This window comes from Grampus griseus, assembly GCF_964374135.1.
Source record: "Grampus griseus genome assembly, chromosome: 3".
In the NCBI taxonomy this organism is placed as follows: Eukaryota; Metazoa; Chordata; class Mammalia; order Artiodactyla; family Delphinidae; genus Grampus; species Grampus griseus.
This window is the reverse complement of record NC_139019.1, coordinates 123,673,441-123,680,469: the sequence shown is the minus strand read 5'-3', so window position 1 is coordinate 123,680,469 and position 7,029 is coordinate 123,673,441.

Below are 7,029 nucleotides of genomic sequence, written 5' to 3'. Positions count from 1 at the left end.
ATTTTAACTTCGATTTCTGACTACAAGTCTACTGGGTTCCATGGGACTTGTCAGCATACTTCTCCACTGTTCAAATGTGCTTCAAATACTATGTAATGGAGACCGCTGTGTATGTAGAGGCAAAAACACTTGGCTTAGAGTTTGAAGATATTGGTTCCAGTCCCTACATTCTATAACTTTGGATAAGTCATTTTTCTGCTCTGGACCTATGTTTATCAACTTCTTCATCCATTTGTATTTTAGAACTTCAATGTTCTACATTCGTGATGAACATAGCTATTATTACTGAAAGTTATAGCAGACAGACCCTAATGACAGGTATATGGATTCATCATCGGTTTAATCTTCATAACCTTGCAAGGTTTCAGAGAGGTTAAAATAACTTTCCCTAACTGGTAAGTAGCAAAATCAGGATCTAAACACAGTCTGACAGATTATTTTTCCCAGTACGATATAGCTTCAAAATCTCTTGTTGAATTATCAGAACATGTGAGTGATTATGAAAGAGGCAGACCACTCTAAATTGGTAGATGGCAGGCTTATTAAGTAAGGGAACATACATTTGAGGTTTGTCTTGGATGCCACAAGATGAGTAGATCTCTGCATCTGCCTGCCAGAATCTTAAAAGTTTATATGGAAGCCTTGAAGAGGGTTCAGTCATGTATCTAGTCCAGATGGTCTCAACAACACATTACACTTTCAAGGCTGTGGCTTGAAAGCGGCTCCAGCTATGGGACTGGTGGGTGGAACAGACATTCCAAGGGCAGGGGAGAGGGTGAGGAGCCTCCATCTGCCTGGGTTTGACTCTTTGGTTAACCAGCAGTCATGTCCTCTCAATAACCTCCTCCCCAGGTTTGGATCTGGGTTTGCCTTCCTCTGAATCTATGTTCTTAAAAACTACATTGCAATGCCCAGATAAGTGGGACTTTTGTGTGGTTCTTATACCTGAGCCTCTGTTTTGACTCTAGATGTGCAGAAGAACTTCTTTAAGTGTGACTAGAAGCCTCTGCTCCATGACCTCAGTACCCTTTTCTCCATGCCTACTTCCTCTTGTTGGTTGAATCCCCTGTCCAGAATTGCTGGTGTATTACCATCTACCTTCCTTTCCACTGCACTAAACCAGGATCTACTAGCTTATACAATTTCTATTTATCAGTATACAGGAAGGTAAACTTTAGGAACTTGATAAGAAATCCTTCTCTTCTTCCCATTAAAGGCTTGGGAACTTTATGTGGGAGAGTAGACAACGTCAAAATACCTGTTCAGACAAGCTTTTGGCTTCATTCTGGATTGTGGCTATATTTTTGAAACCCACAGCCTAAGCAAGTGGGACAGGTTTGGGCACTTAATCTATGGCAGAAGGCCCCCTTCAAGCCAAATGTAGGACTCTCCAAATCCTTACACTGGGAGAGGAAGCCAAGCTTTCACTGGGGAAAACACCATCTCCATGTCAAATAAGAAGATCACCAGAATTCACCTCTGAACTTCATGGGCACCAACCCACGGTGCTCTCCTCGCCCACAGGCAAGTAGGAATTTCCTACTCAGCTCAGACATAACCCTAGCATTCTAGACCATGACAGAGTCACCAGGCTGATCCCACGCCCTCTGACAGAGGCAGAAACTAAGGGCCAGAGACTTACTCAGTGCCAGACGACTCCTATAAACTGTGCTCCCAATCCCCACCCTTTTATGAAAACTTGATGCCTCCTCTTGGGAAACCCAATATCCACTGGGAGTTATCCTGACCAGCAACTCCTGTTGGCAAAATCCTCCTTCCTTCCTGACTTTTCTAAGACAGATCCACAAACTTTAATACTCACAAATGGCCTTAAAGAGCCAGTCTAACATCTTCTCCAAATTATTGTGACAGAAAGAGAGAAAGAAAGAGAGAGAGAGAAGGAAAGAAAGAAAGAGAGAAAATGAGGGATGGAGGGAGGGAAGAAGAAAGGGAAAGAAAGGAAAGAAGGAAAAAAGAAAGGAAGGAGAAAGGGAGGAAAGAAATCTTTGTCAGCAAGTGCCAGAAATGCTGGATTATTCCAAGTTAAAGAGGTGTTTTACTTAGAACTTCTTGAAGCCTTTAATATGGTAAGAGTGTACCATGATCTCCTGATAGAGGAATAAGTTCGCCAACTTAATTTGTAACACATATCCTTTTTATTTTCTCCATTGAGAAGCACACATGTTTGATGTTCTATGAAGCATACTTCAGGATATACTAATGTAGTCCAGTATTCTTAAGATCCCATTTGCAATGTTCAGAAAGCTGAAATGGCTTAATGCCTTGCAGTGTGCATTTAAAAGAAGGAGGCATGACGATCCATGAAATATTAGAAGAAAGAAAAATCATGATTTGTTTAACTATGAGATCACAGTCCTAAAAGTTTAAAAAGTACTTTTTAACTGCTGCAGCAAAACATTCTTAGGGGGAGTTGGTAGGAAACACAATGAACATCAGCTCTGAAGAGGAAGAGGATGAGGATGAAAACAAAGATAATGAAGATAACGTGGAGGATGGAGCTGGTCCACCCAAAGAATAAAAGGAAGAGAATAAGGAGAATGATGGCAAGATGAAGCAAACTCAGAACTGGGGAAGGATGCAGACGAAATAGATCTCTCATACTCAAAGAAAGAAGAATTTCAGAATGCATATTATGATGACTATGTTGACAGGGAGAGAGGAGAAGACAAAGAAGAAGGTCTTCAAGGGAAAGAGAAAAAAAATTTGAAGGATGAAAAAGAGAAAAAGACAGCTACATCATTTTAAAACCACATCCCTTAATGCAATAAAATGATCATTAGTTATTTCTATAGAAAGTAAGTAACATGTTACATTTCACAGGAAGAATGTATTCTACTATTTTCACATTGTCTTCATTCAAAATAAGCTTTATCTACAGTAATCAAAACAGTATGGTACTGGCACAAAAACAGAAATATAGATCAGCGGAATAGGACAGAAAGTCCAGGGATAAACCCACACACCTACGGTCACCTAATCTATGACAAAGGAGGCAAGAATATACAATGGAGAAAAGACAGCCTCTTCAATAAGTGGTGCTGGGGAAACTGGAGACCTACAGGTAAAATAATGAAATTAGAACATTCCCTAACACCATACACAAAAATAAACTCAAAATGGATTAAAGACCTAGAATGCAAGGCTAGACACTATAAAACTCTTAGAGGAAAACATAGGCAGAACACTCTCTGACATAAATTGCAGCAATCTCTTTTTTGACCCACCTCCTAGAGTAATGAAAATAGAAACAAAAATAAACAAATGGGACCTAATGAAACTTAAAACCTTTTGCAGATCAAAGGAAGCCATAAACAAAACGAAAAGACAATCCTCAGAATGGGAGAAAATATTTGCAAATGAAGCGACTGACAAAGGATTAATTTCCCAAAATATACTAACAGCTCATGCAGCTCAATATCAAAAAAAGAAACAACCCAATCAAAAAATAGGTGGAAGACCTAAGCAGACATTTCTCCAAAGATATATGGATGCACAACAAACACATGAAAAGATGCTCACATCACTAATTAGAGAGATGCAAATCAAAACTACAATGAGGTATCACCTCACACCAGTCAGAATGGCCATCATCAAAAAATCTGGAGAGGGCCTTGAGAGAAGGCAACCCTCCTATAGTGTTGGTGGGAATGTAAATTGCTTCAGCCATTATGGAGAACAGTATGAAGGCTCCTTAAAAAACTAAAAATAGAGCTAGCATGTAATCCAGTAATCCCACTCCTGGTCATATATCTGGAGAAAACCATAATTTGAAAAGACACATGCACCCCAATGTTCATGGCAGCACTATTTACAATAGCCAGGACATGGAAACAACCTAAATGTCCATCAACAGAGGAATGGATCAAGAAGATGTGGGACATATATACAGTGGAATATTACTCAGCTGTAAAAAAAAGAATGAAATAATGCCATTTGCAGCAACATGGATGGACCTAGAGATTGTCATACAGAGTGAAGTAAGTCAGACAGAGAAAGACAAATATCATATGATATTGCTTATATGTGGAATCTTAAAAAAGGGTACAAATGAACTTATCTACAGAACAGAATGAGTTACAGATGTAGAAAATAAAATTATGGTTACAAGGGGGTAAGGAGGGGGGTAGGGATAAATTGGAAGATTGGGTTTGACATATATACACTACTGTATATATTGTAAAATAGATAGCTAATAAGGACCTACAGTATAGCACAGGGAACTCTACTCAATACTCTTGTAATGGCCTATATGGGAAAAGAATCTAAAAAAGAGTGGATATATGTATATGTATAACAGATCCACTTTGCTGTACAGCAGAAACTAACACAACATTTTAAAACAACTCTACTCCAATAAAAATTTTAAAAATAAAAAAAATTTTTTAATTTTAAAATAAGCTTTATTAATCTGTCCTTATAAGTAGAGAAAAATTTTCATTGATCTCATTGTCAAATTCCCTAGAAATATATTGTCTTAATTTTTCTCATTATCTTTTTCTTGTTGGTTATTATTAGCCATCAATTAAAACATGACTTATTTTACACAGGTTTAACATGGTACATTTTTTTCATAATGTTTTAAACTTATTTTTAAAATAACAGAAGTTGCTATACTATGAAAAGGCAACAGATTTTCCTTTTGAATGGAATGTTGATTATTTTCAAAACTGACCCAGAGATCTCTAGATTGAAAGCTCTTAGGTTTTTGTTTGCTTTTTTGTAAGAGTTTTTAATTTTATAAAAATTTGTTTGTGTTTAACTGTTTTGTTACATGAGTAAGTTTGGAGAGTAGAAGCAAAGAAACAAAGATTCTATTCAGCCACATAGTGCATAGATTTTAACACTCATATGACAGTACACAGTCACATATATATATATATATATATATATATATATACACACACACACACACACACATATATATACGCATATTATATACACACACAGATAGATAGATAGATAGATGTATATACACACACGTATATAGAGTTAAATTCCTCATGAATCTCTTCTTAAAACTTTTAAATTATTACTCTTTGTGCAACCATGTTCTTTTAAGCTTTATTGGGTATAATTGACAATTCAAGCTCATGTATATGTAAGGTATACAACTTAATGACTTGATATACAGACACATTGTGAAATAATCACCACAATCAAGCTAAATAACATACCCATCACGTCACATAATTGTCATTGTTTTCGTGTTTGGTGAGAACACTTAAGACCTACCCTCTCAGCAAATGTCAAGTGTACAATACAGTATTGTTAACCACAGGCACAGTGTTGTACATTAGATCTCCAGAACTTACTCATCTTGCACAGCTGAAACTTTGTACACCTTGACCAATGTCTGCCCGTTTCTCCTTACCAACAACCCCTGGCAACCACCATTTTATTCTCTGCTATGTTCATTAAGGATATTAGCCTGTAGTTTTGTTTCCTTTTAGTGTTTTTGTCTGGTTTTGGTATAAGGGTGATGATAGTCTCATAAAATTAGTTTGGAAGTATTCCCTCTTCTTCAATTTCTTGGAAGAATTTAAGAAGGATTGGTATTAATTCTCTTTGAATGTTTGGTAGAATTTACCCATGAAGCCATTTGATCCTGGGTTTCTTGGTGTTGGAAGGTTTTAGATTACTGATAAAATCACCGTATTTGTTATTGGTCTGTTCAGGCTTTCCATTTCTTCTTGGTTGAGTTTTGATACATTGTATGTTTCTAGGAATTTATCCATTTCTTCTAGATTATCCAGTTTGTTGGCTTATATTTGTTCATAATAGTCTCTTAAGATCCTTTTTATTTTTACTGAGGCATCCATTGTAACGTCTCTTCTTTCATTCTTGATTTTATTTGAGTCTTCTCTCTCTTTTTATTTTTCTTAGTCTAGCTAAGGATTTGTCCATTTTGTTTCTTTAAAAAAAGAAACTCTTAGTTTGCTGATTTTTTTTCTATTTTTTATTCTATATATAATTTATTACTGCTAGATGTTTTCCTTTTGCTAAATTTTGGTCTCAGTTTGTTCTTCCTTTTTTCTGGTTCCTTGAGGTTAAAGTTAGGTTGTTTATTTCAGATCTTTCTCTTTTTTTAATGTAGATGTCTTATCACTATAAACTCAGTACTGCTTATGCTGCATCTCACACTTCCAGAATAATGGGCCAAAATGACTGACCATGGCTCACACTCACTCCAGAAACATTGAGGGATCTCTGCTGTCAACTGAATAGAATTAATTCCTCAGAAAGGCATTTAAGCCTCTCATGATCTGATCCCTTAACTTACATTCTCAAGCTTAATTTCAAATACTTCCCATCCCACAGCCTCACCGCAACTTAACCCTTTACCATCTCTGAACGTACCCCATAAGGTTCCACCTGGTACTTTGCTTGCTGGTTCCTCAGCTAGCAACACCCTTCACCTGCTTGCTCCGCCCCACTCCCACTCCCACATCTAAATTATGCCTTTTACTGTTAATCATCTCTCAACTATCAGACCAAATGCCACTATCTCCACTCTGAAGGATTAGGAACACCTTGGAGTGAATTGAAAAAATAGCAACAAAGATGGAGAGGGGCTTTAAAAACATGGTTTTTGAGGACAGTTTGAAGAAACTGGGATATTTACCACAGAGGAGAGAATATTTAATGATGAGGGGTTGTTGTGGGAAAGTAGATTAAACTCACTGCTGCTGTTGCTGCCCAGACCCAAGAACAAAAACTAGGGCCAATGTTTGGGAATTACAAGGAAATATTTTAGGCCAAAACAATTAGGAAATATTCCATGAGTCAAAGTTGTGAAAAAGAAAATAAAAAATATCTATCATTTTTTAATATATTCTCTGTGCTGGAGGCTGTGCTGTTTGATCACACTTAAGTTTCTTAACAAGTCTGAGAGCTAAGTATTATAATCTCCACTTTACAGACAGGAAAACTGAGGTTTAGAGAGCTTAAGTAGCTTGCCCAAGATATCAATTGGTAGAGCAGCAACCAAACCTAGTTCTGTCTGACTTC